This window comes from Anguilla rostrata, chromosome 12, assembly GCF_018555375.3.
Source record: "Anguilla rostrata isolate EN2019 chromosome 12, ASM1855537v3, whole genome shotgun sequence".
NCBI lineage: Eukaryota > Metazoa > Chordata > Actinopteri > Anguilliformes > Anguillidae > Anguilla > Anguilla rostrata.
The window spans coordinates 29,177,533-29,185,068 of NC_057944.1; positions in this window are offsets into that span (position 1 = coordinate 29,177,533).

Here is a 7,536-nt window from a genome sequence, read left to right on the forward strand (position 1 = left end):
GGAATCGGGGTGCGCGCAGCTCGGGGAACACCCCTTCCAGCCGTGAACCCCAGTGGGGCGAAAAGCGCGTGTGCCTGCATGTGCCTGCATGCGCCCACACACCCGCATGCAGGAGTGCAAAAGCACGGGTGACGGGGGGGGGGGTCTCTTAGCGTGCTGGAAGCGGGCGCTCGCTCTGCGCCTGGGAACGCGAGCTGGTCCTCTGAGCTCACTGCCGAAGGAGGAGGAGGAGAGAGGGAGAGAGGAGGAGGAGAGAGAGAGGAGAGGAGGGAGGAGAGAGGGAGAGAGGAGGAGAGAGAGAGAGAGGGAGAGGAGGGAGAGAGAAAGGAGAGGAGAGAGAGAGGGAGAGAGGGAGAGAGAAGGAGAGAGAGAGGGGAGAGAGAGAGGAGGGGAGGAGAGAGAGAGAGAGAGGGAGGAGAGAGAAAGAGAGGGGAGAAAAGAGAAAACCGTGCCTGGTTTCTTTTCAGGAACAGCGTGTCTTGTTTTGACGCGTGTTGCGCAGTTCGGGGGCTCAGGAACAGAGCCGCTGGAACTGTCAGTTACATCCAGCTGACATCAAGCAGACCGCGGACCGTACGAGCAGAGCCTTAGGGTAGGGTAGGGGGGGCTTTCCCCAACTGAGAAAGAACAAGAACATGCTCCCCAACCCCCCCCCCCCCACCTCACCCCACTCTCTATCCCCAATTTCCATTTCACACCCCTAAGCCTCTGTCAAATCGAGATGATTAAAAAAAAACCAAACAGAATGATGGCAACATCCAAACAAACTGTCCCCCATTGCCATCTGCGGCTGATAAAAACCTCTGGTGCGTTGCACGTTTGTTTGATTGGGGAGGGGGTGGGGGGGAGTGACACTGCTCAGCTCAGAGGCCTCCCAAACGAAGCCTGATGCATATTCATCGGCCGCAGCGGAGGGTGGGGTTTAGGGGTTAGGAAAAAGGGGCTTGTCCCAAAAAAATCCACTCTTACTGAATCACACTGCTGACCTGGGCAGCTGATCACATGATCACTTTCCAAGTGACACGCCTGTTTGTCCAGCTGTGTTAGTGGACATGCTCTGAAGTGCTCACAAAGGAGTAATATATCTCTTATGAAGGGCCATTCATAGACAGTTCTGTCAAACATAAAATCTGGACTGCATGAAGGGCAACATAACAGCGACAAGATGTTGTACTCCAATGGGGATCAAGTTGCTCTGGGCTAGTTAGCCATTTAGCCAGAGTTAATGAGCAGCCATTTCAGAATTCATATTTTGATAGCCAATGCTAAAGTTGCACTCTCCAAATATAGCCCTGGCGAGCAACTCAGATCTTGATAACGATAAATCAAGGCTAAGAAATATGCGCATGGCTTTTTAAGCAGGGTTTGAAATTCTAAATTGTATGAAGAGGCTCTCTGAGTGCAGTAGCAGGGAATGTGTGCTGAAAGATTACACTGCAAGCATCTGGGGAAAAATGGCATTCTGTGGAATGCTGTGTGAGACAAATTCTATTTGAGTCTGGATATGTGAACACAGGGTAAAAGGGAATTAAAAAAAAACAGTAATATCCATCTCTCCAAGGGAGGCTTATTGCTCCAAACCCCATGAGGGGAACGATAGGCGGGGGTGTGCGGTGGAGGAGAGAGGCAGAGCTGTAGCTCCCCGGGTCACAGTTCAGATTGGCTCTGTGGATCCATCCAGCTTTCCAAATGCGGGGATACAGGCTTTCCCATCTTCCGCAGGCCCAGATGGCATTTTGGGCGCCCCCCCCACCTGCCGTCACCCCTTTAGCGAGCCCGTCCAGGGCCCCCAGTTCTGTTTTCCCTCCAGAAAACCAGCCGTTACCAGGTGGGCTGTGGCTATCGACGCGCTCCTCCCCCGCGCAGGGGACTCGATTGGGCCGCTTTTCACACGGGCGCTGATATGGAGACGCGCAGCTCGGCAACTGAGGGGGCCTCGCGGTTGCCTCTACCGGTTTCGATCCACCGAATAGCTGAGCCGAAGGCAAAGGGCTGGAGCTCCCCCAAACGGCTGGCCATACTCCTCCAGTCGGTTTCTCTCTCCTGCTCCTTCTCTCTTTCTCCCTCTCTCTCTCTGTCTGCCGAGTCCCGCTGACGGTAAGGGGTACAGACTGACTTGAAAAGGGAGTCTGTACCCCTCCTGCTCTCTGCACACTGTCGAGAGTGCCCCGCCTCCCCTTTTACGTCTATGTTAATAGCAGTAATGTGGGAAAATATGCGATGTGTTCTTTTCATGTCTTTCTGTGTTATCCATTCATCTTTTTGTCGTTCTGTGTTGGTACTACTTGTTTGTTTTGTGTAACTGCATGGTGTGTTGGAGCAGGAGAGGGTAACAAAGCCCCCTGAAAGACAGCAGGCACAGTTAATCCCTGTGCCAATATTTAATATGCAGCTATGGGTTATTTACTTATGGTTTAAAACATGACATATGGTAGCTAAGCCAGGTCCATGGAATATGATCAGAATAATAATAATAATAATTATTATTATTATTATTATTATTGGACTGATGCTAATTATTATTATTATTATTATTCATAAATCATGAGTTGAAAAGTATAAACTGAAAGTTCAAAGTCTAAGAACAGCCATAAGCAAAGAAATTTTTTTTATTCTACCTGTGGTAAAAAATGATCCAGGTGAAGGATTTTGGGTAATACTGCCCAGAGTCAGGAAGCTTTTCTGATCGCACTTTGTGATCCCACTTTGTGATCCCTAACTGAAAGTTAAGACTTTTTCTTTACCTGTTCACTCCTGTTTAAACAACCCTGTGCACTACAGCCCCACAGTCAATTAATTAATCAATTGAATGATGATCACATAACGAGAGAACAGGTTGGGTCTCAGTCTACCCAGTCAGAACACTCTGCATTATGTCCAGTTGTGTTTCCTAGGTTACCGAATTGAAATCGGTGCAAATGTTAAGGATATGAGGAAAAACTGATCAACACACCTGCATATGCCACAACTGCACTGGAATTTTGTATTCTCAAATTGGCCTTTGATATATTTTATTGCTCTTGCTGTATTGAAGAAAATATGAATACTGAAGCCATGGCATATACCCCCTCTACTCATCATGCTAGTCACAATTTACTTCGATATTTTATGATATCTATTGAATTTTTATAGATGCCAAAAAAGGCAAATGAAATTAGTGATTGAAGCGGATACAATTTTACTACAGGCGAAAGCTTGTTAGCAATGCTAACTATAGCTGTTTATACATGTACGAAAGCACCTTTTACAAAATCCCGCCACCTCGATGGGGTGGGGCGGATTAGCACTCTAATTAAAATGGCTGCCTGGAAAAGCGGAGGCCAGATTGCAGCACAAACACAAAACACACCAGGGACGCAAGTGCACACAACACAGCACATGTAAATAAACACAGGTGTGAATGCCGCCCCCTCACAGATTTTACTGTGAAATCAGCCGCACAAATTGTATATAGAGGGTCGAGGCCGAAACGTTCCTCCGGCTGCTTTGGCTGTCCCGACACCGGCTGAGGTCAGATTCTGGCTGGGACTTTTCTCATATCCTCAGACCGCCCCTCCCCTGCTCTTCGCTGCCTGATTGGCTCCTGCATGCTGTCGCCCCTGCTTTCACCAATCCCACGTCCCCACGGTGTCTGCATGCTGTAGCTGTGATTGCCGTTCCGCCTGATGTTAAAGGAATGGACTCTGTGGTTGTTGATTGGTGGGACGGTGAGGACTTTGGGAGTTCCCCGGGGTGGCTGTGGTAAGCGGGTTGCTTGGAGACCACGCTCAGGGTTCTGACTGCTGCTCAGGGTTCCACCCGCTGTTCAGGGTTCCGCCCCGCCCTGAAGGATGAGCCTAGTCACACACTCTCCGGTCCCTCCTCTTAAAGTCCTGCCAGCTCCATATCCGGTGGAAGAGCCCACACTCTTCCTCAGCTGGATGCAGGGTCATCAGCTGCAAAATCTCACAATCGCTCCCCATAAATTGCTTTGCCCCCCCCCCACCCCCCCGCCCCGCCCATGTATGCAGTCAGTCAGCAGACCAGTTAAAAGCCATTAAAAGAAACTAAATAAGAGCAACAAAATGGAGGTCAAAAATCAAAAGATGTGGTCATGTGCACCTCTAAGAGAGCGAGATGTTAAAAAGGCATGTCGTGCCGGGTGACAGGGTGGAGGGGCAGGACTGCGAGGCCTGAGGGCGGGTGAGAGGAGGCGAGGGGGGGCAGGCGATGGTGCGGGTGGAGCTGGCTGGTGTCTGGCCGTGATGGCGGCTCTCCGCGATGCAGCGGGCGGAATAACAAACGTGACTGCCCACCCTGGCCCACATCTGCCGGCGCCCCCGGCGACACAGCTGGCCCCCGCGCTCCGCTGAGCACGCCCGCCCCACCATCGTCTCGGCAACAAGCGCGAGCCTGCGTGCTAGCCTGCTCGCCCCGGATTGGAGCTCCCCTGCATGGGACTTGTGTGTGTGTTTTTACTGTGTTTCCTTGTTAACTGTGGCATGATCTGTGCCTGGCCGACTTGACGTGTCACGCTATGTTTTTGTTGTGCTTTGCCGTGCTCAAATTCCCGTTTCTTTTGCCACGAATAACTGTAAAAACTATACAAAAAGTATCTGTAAAACTATGAAAGGTCTGAAAGCACTTCCTTAATTCATGATTAGCAGGGTTTACTTTTATTACGGTTCACTGAGGAAGTACCCCGAGCATAAGACCTACAAACGAATCACACGAGACACATATGCGGACTAACGCTAATCAATCACTAAACCCCATGACATTTCTGCCATTGAAGACAGCATGTCAAAACCTTATATCAAAGTTATGCGTCAGATTTAAATATTCAACCACTTTTATCAGTGCACTGCATATCTATGTATGCGCAGAGAACAGCGAGAAGGCTGTCCGGATTGAACAGAGACCTGGGGATGATCATTCTAAACAAAAGAAAAAAGGCTTTGACCACTCCTGTCATTTTCAATAGGGCCAAAGCAGGGGTCCCTGTTTCCACATGTCTGGAGAAACAGCCCCAGGGCGCTCCCCAAAAACCATCTCCTATCTGGGCTTAAAGAGGACATTGGCCTGAATTCAACAGTCAACAGTCAACACTTGTTCTTAGCTTTGACTCATGAGTTAACTTTTTACTTCACAAAAAGTTTATTCAGTTCCTTTTGTACAATTTCTGAACTTGCCAACCTTCACAGATCAGTGTCCAAACTGAGTCCAGTAAGAGTGCACTTGTACCCCTTTTTTGGTCTCAACATGCAAAAAAGGTTTTTATTAACTGTTACTGTGAGTGTCTGTTCAGAAGAAGCCGACTGTTTTGAGTCAAGAGACACAAGGGGAAGGTTGACTGTCTCCAGGCTGTCTCCCAGCCACCCCTCGCTAACAGCGCTGCTGTCGGGTTCAGAATCTTAACCCATTCTGGCACGGGGCGGCCCGTGTGACCCGTTTGGATGGTTCGATCTTCAGCTCCGACCTTCCATCGGCGCCCCTAGCCTGTATGTCACAGTCAGAGGGCCGCCGGTCTCTCGCTCCGTTAAGGGGAGCTAAGTACCTCCTCACGTCCTCCGCCCCATCTGTGACTGGGCTGAGCGGCCCTGGCTTATAGCAGCAGTGCTGTGTTTATGTGGCAGGAGGCTGGTTTCCAACAACAGCCCAGGTGGCTCTGACACCGTTATAAATAAGAGCTTAAAGTCTGGCGCTGTGATCACACCTGACCTCTAAACACAGTCCCCCACGAGCCCCTCCCCCCCTCTCTCCTCCTCAGTGGTACAAAAAAATATGATGTCATAAAGCCAACACTTATGTTCCAAAAGAAAGTGTTCCATTTGCTGTGATGGCTGCATTTTCTGATGTAAAAGAGGAGAGGGAACAGGAGTGGCATGAGCGTTAGGGTGGAGTTAGGGTCCTGGGCCACACCCCCTACAGCCGATACCCAATCGTACGTACAAAACATTCATCATTCTTGCATTTTAATTGTGACACATATTGCATATTTGACAATGCAATTTTAACTCCACTCAAATATATTCCAGTATATTTAAAACTATACTAGAATTGAGCCAGCCTAAGTATACAGACCCCATGGTTCTCCTGGATAGCTGCCATCGTTAAGATACTGTGCATGGCTTAATCTTAAGATGCAGACAAGGCAATAGCTGTTTAACCAAAACCATCAGGCGAACAGAAGGTCAGTTGAATTTATTTCGGGCTGTAATTGGTCCCTAATTGAGGAGCACCTATAAAAACCTGTCCAGAGGCGCAGCGATGGCCCCTCCTTTTAAGGACGGGGGGCTGCTCACGTGGCGAGGGAATCGTGTGCCTACGAGGGAGGTGTAAATCTGGGAGGTGAACGCCGTGTTAAGACACTCCGTCGATCGTAGGCACTCGGAACAGAGGCATGCTGGGAGAACAGACTGCTGTGACGCTGTGACGGCGGTGTTCTCGCCCAGACGCGCTCTCGGGGGTCCGAGCGGAACGGGACCCCCCGCCCCACGCAGCGTCTCGGAGATCTGCGGAACACCGCGTGATTCCCCGAGTTACTAACGGAACGCCGTGCGTCGCCAGAAAGTTACGGAATGGGACGCCTCTCGCGCTTCGCTTTTTTCAGTGGGATTTTTCTCAAAAAAAACCTTTCAAACACTCGCTCAGGATTCTGAAAAAGGACAAATGAAAAAGGATTTTGGTCGGCTGCACCTCCAGGAGTCTTACGACGCAAGCGCCCATGCTCGTATTCCATCGGGCGTTGTGACAATGCTGAAGGTGTCAACATGCAAAAAAAAAAAAAAAAAAAACATTTTTAATGACTTCTGTGTTTTTTTTGTTTTGTTTTGTTTTTTTTGTGTGTGGCTATTCCCGTTTCCTGTCGCGAGAACGGCAGAGGCCCTGACACAGATGTTTTTGTAGATACCATCCTCACTTAGTCCATTGTCTCGCTGCTCCTCCATGTGTAAGAACATCAGAAGAAGAACATAAGAATATGCAAGAAGGAAAAGAGGGCATTTGGCCCATTTAGGCTTATCAGTAAGCTACAGAGCAGATAGTATGCAGCACTGTGTCCAGCCTAGACGTGAAAACTACAAGCATCTCTGCCTCCACTACATTGGACTGGGTGGTCTCTTAATTCATAGAAACTGAAGGGTAGTATAAAACAGGCAGGATAATTATGATTTAAATCGGGGGGGGGGCATCCATGTTCCGGGAGAGCCATTAATAAACCCAAATGACAGAAGGCGCTCGGCTCAGCGGTGGGTGAAATAGAGACCAGTTAAACCTGTAAGATTTCAGACCCTTCAGCATATATCTCCATTGGGACAGTCTAAACATAGTTCCTTCTCCTCGCCCTTTCCATTCAGGTGTTTTCATCCAAACTACGCAAGGGTTTATTATTCATCGGTTTCCAAAAGTCACACGCTGCTACTTTCGGACGACCAGGTTCTGGTTGGACAGCATACGTAAAAATTAAATTAAATTTGAGAAAAATCAAAATACCAAATTCGGGTTGTGGGCGGGGCACTGGACTGACAGAGAAGCCACGGACATTATTAGAGTAAA